The sequence below is a fragment of the Marmota monax genome, unplaced genomic scaffold, assembly GCF_021218885.2.
Source record: "Marmota monax isolate L192 unplaced genomic scaffold, Marmota_monax_Labrador192_F-V1.1 WCK01_AAM20220418_F8-fsc00062, whole genome shotgun sequence".
Lineage (NCBI taxonomy): Eukaryota > Metazoa > Chordata > Mammalia > Rodentia > Sciuridae > Marmota > Marmota monax.
In genome coordinates, this window is record NW_026695221.1 from 10,978,133 (window position 1) to 10,982,330 (window position 4,198).

Below are 4,198 nucleotides of genomic sequence, written 5' to 3' on the forward strand. Positions count from 1 at the left end.
AAATATATACCCCAAAGCCATGATCCCCAATGCCCACTCCCTCTAGCCACACACTACCTGCCTTCGGTTACCACTCAGTCAATCCCTATCAAGGGATTAATTCACAGATTGGGTTAAGACTTTCACAACCCAATCATTTCTCCTCTGAACCTTCTTGCATTATCTCATATATGAGGTTTTGAGAGACACCTCACATCCAAACCTTTGAAGTGACATCCTCTTTCTCCACAGAGAAGCCCTCTTCACCATGGCTGATTTTAGGACTGTCAGCAAAAGAGTCCATTGTAGATAAACTTCCTATTTTCATGTCACCCTGTTTACTTGGCCACTGGCCGAGAAGATACCAGCACTCCAGGTGCTGGACACCCCCTTACTAGTTTTTCACAAATGTATCCAAGTATAGTACTTTGAAGAAAAGTGCAAACAAGGCCTCTGGCCTTGAACTGGGCTTCACAGAGATGTCTACATTTTTAAGATAAGTTACAAATGGGCTCCATGGTAACAGCTGGCAGGGGGAGGATAGAAAGAAGAGAAGAAGCTCTCCCCTTCTCAGGTGTTGTCCTTGAAGTGTTAACATGCCCAGAACAGTGAAAGAAAAAGCTGCTTTTATGTGAACTTCTGCAGACTGTGAACTTCTGAGCCCCTCCCCTTACATGCTGGGTATAAAACTCTGAAACTCCCTGAACTCGAGGTTCAGGGAATTGATTGATTACAGCAAAGGCTGTACCCTCTAAACCTGGCTGCAGCTATCTTCGGTGCCTTGCCTTGTTTGTCCCTACAACACCTTAACATAAGCAAAATTCAGCAATATATAAAAGGATTATATGTTCTAACCAAATAGGATTTATTGCCAAAATGCAAGGTTGGTTTAATTTCTGAATGTAAAACTCACTATGTCCATAAAGGACATAAATCACATGATCTTCTCAATGGAGAGTGATAAAGCATTGGATGAAATCCAACACTCTAATATGCCTTCAGAATAAAAAGATTCAACAAACTATGCATAATAAGGAGTTTCTTCCAGGCATTATAGTTCCTCCCAGCAACTCAAGAGGCTTTGGTAGAATTGCTGGTTTGAGCCCAGCTTCAATAATCTAGTGAGGTTCTAAGCAAATTAGTGAGACCCTGTCTTAAAAAAATAAATAAACAGCTGGGCGTGGTGGCAAGCACCTGTAATCTCAGCAATCTGGGAGGCTAAGCAGGAGGACTGAAAGTTTGAGGCCAGCCTCAGCAATTTAGCAAGGCCTTAAGCAACTTAGTGAGACTCTGCCTCAAAATAAAAAATAAAAAGGGAAATAAGGATGTAGCTCAGTGGTAAAGTTTTCTTGGGGTGAATTCTCAGTCTCTCTCTCTCTCTCTCTCTCTCTCTCTCACACACACACACACACACAGCACAACACACAGCCAAAATTTACACTGCCAATCCTTGACATTCTTTATTCTTTTGTATGTGTTTGTGTGTGTGTGTGTGTGTGTGTGTGTGTGTGATGCTGAGGATTGAACCCAGTGCCTTGTTCATGTGAGGCAAGCACTGTCCCTATTAACCCTTGACACTCTTTTTTAATTTAATTTTATTTTTTCTTTTTGTGGTGGTGCTGGGGATTGAACCCAGGGGCCTTGTACATGGTAGGCAAGCAGTCTACCATCTGAGCTATATCCCCAGCCCATCCTTGACAATCTTAATGGCAAATTGCTGAATGCTTTCTTTCTAAGATCAGAAATAAGACAAGGATATTTCTTCTCTTTTTAAAAATATTTATTTAGTTAGTTAGTTTTTGGCATACACAACATCTTTATTTGTACGTGGTGCTGAGGATCCAACCCAGGGCCACACACATGCCAGGTGAGTGCGCTACCGCTTGAGCCACATCCCCAGCTCCATGTCTCCTCTTGCCATCTCTATTCAACATAATATTGAAGGTTCTAGATGAGGCATTTAAGCAAGGAAATGAAGTAATGGGCATACAGATGGAAAGAACAAGATCAAACTCTTTGTTTCTTAGATGAGATGTTCTTTAATATAGAAAAATCAAAAGGAATTCACTAAAAGGTAGAATTAATAAATGAGTTCCACAAGGTTGCAGGATACAAGACCAATTATATACAATACCAATTATATATACATATATATGTAGTTCTATACACTTACTATAAACAATCTGAAAAGGAAATGAAGAAAACAAATAACATTTACAGTATCATCAAAACTAAATACACTATACTAAAACTGGAATGATACAGAGAAGATTAGCATGGCCCCTGCACAAGGATGACACGCAAATTCGTGAAGCGTTTCATATTTTTGCTGATAGCTAAATATGGTCATAAAATTGTTTAAAAAAAGAATAAACTACTCAGGCATTTTTGTTTGTTTGTTTGTTTAGCCCAGGAATGCTCCTAAACCCTGAGGCACTTCCCCAGCCCTTTTGTATATTTTATTTAGATACAGGGTCTTGCTGAGTTGTTTAGGGCTTCACTAAATTGCTGAGGCTGGCTTTGAGCTTTCGATCCTCCTGCCTCAGCCTCCCAAGCCTCTGGGATTACAGGCATGCACCACCATGCCCGGCTATTTAGGAATATATTTAACAAACAAAGTGCAGAACTTTACTCTAAAACCCACAAAAATTGAGGGGGGTATATTGAACCTCAGTGAGAGCTTGGCTCGCATGCATGAGGCACTGGGTTCCATCCTTAGCACCACATAGAAAAATAAATAAATAAAACAAAGATATTGTGTCCATCTACAAATAAAAACTGTTTTTAAAAAGGATGTTTTCTTGGTTCATACATGATTCTGTAACAAAATGCCACAGACTGGACAATTTAAAGAAGAGAAACATATTCTTTACAGTTTGGGAAACTGAGCAATCCAAGATCAAAGTGCCAGTAGATAAGGTGTCTGGTGAGGGCTACTCTTTGCTTTCAAGGTGTTGTCTTGCTGTTGCATTCTCACATGGAAGATAGGGAGAGCACTGAGTCTGCACTTGGAGGACACAGAAGAGAAAGGTATTTAGTTATTTTTCTCCAGCTCTTTTTTGATATCAAACTCATTCATAAGGGTGGGAGCCCTCAGGACTCAGGTCCCATTTCTTAATACTATTATGCCAGATCTTGCATTCTAACATATGAATTTTTTGGGAGACATACATTCAAACCATAGCAGATGAAAATTTGTCCCACTGACAAATTGATCTATGGATTCAATGCAATCCCTATCAAAATCCTAGCTGGCTTTCTTTTTGTACAAACTAATAAGCCAGTGCTAAAATTTATATGGAAATTTAGGAGACCCAGAATAGCCACAACCATAATGAAAAAGAACAAAGTAGGAGGACTTTACAATTTCAAAACTTTTTACAACTTCAAAACTCTTTACAATTTCAAAACTTATCACAACACTGTGGTAACAAAGACAATGTGATACTAGCATAGGGATAGACATATAAATTGGGGGAATAGAACTGAGAGTTTAGAAATAAACCCTCACATTTGCTGTCAATTGATATTTGACAAGGGGACAAAGACCTTTCAATTGAGAAAGAATAATTTTTTCCATGAATCATGCTGGGTAAACAATCCAGATGCAAAAGGAAGAAGAAGGAGGAGAAAAATAAATTGGATCTCATCCTTATACTGCAAACAAATAGTAACTCAAAACTAATTTATAGACCCAAGTATAAGAGCTAAAAGTTCAATAGTTCAATTCCCTGTGCCATATATAAAGAAGAAAGGAAAGTGCAGAATGGGGGTGGGGTGGGAGGGTGATGGATGGGGGTGGGGAGGAGAACAGAAAAGAAAAAGAAAAAATATAGGCTTTATTTCTTAGAGCAATTTTGAATTTATGGAAAAATTGAGCAGAAAGTACAAGAGAGCTCCCTCCCCCATTTTCCCCTAATATGGTTCTTTGGTATTACTACTGATAAATCAATATTGATAAAATTAAAGTCTGTGAAGGATATGGAAATGATAACCCCCAAAACAGTGGCCTGAGAAGAGGGAAGGAGGAGAAGGCGAAACTTTGATAACATTGATCCTTTATCAATGCATCCTTTCCCAGTGACAAGACAATCCTTGGGAAGGAAGCAAACCTCACCCTGTGACAAGACAATCCCTGGGAAGGAGATATCCACCAAACCTAAAATGACAGTCTCTGGAAAGAAGCCCAAACATTAATCATTCCCCAAATAAGTCCTTT

At 39.1% G+C, this 4,198-nt stretch overlaps 1 non-coding gene across 1 annotated transcript; it reads left to right on the forward strand.

The window, feature by feature from the left end:
- Positions 1-2,197: 2,197 nt before the first annotated feature.
- On the forward strand, positions 2,198-2,307 carry LOC124085267 (U6 spliceosomal RNA). The gene has a single exon (XR_006849390.1). It is a non-coding gene; the product is annotated as a U6 spliceosomal RNA (small nuclear RNA).
- The last annotated feature ends 1,891 nt before the right edge of the window (positions 2,308-4,198 follow it).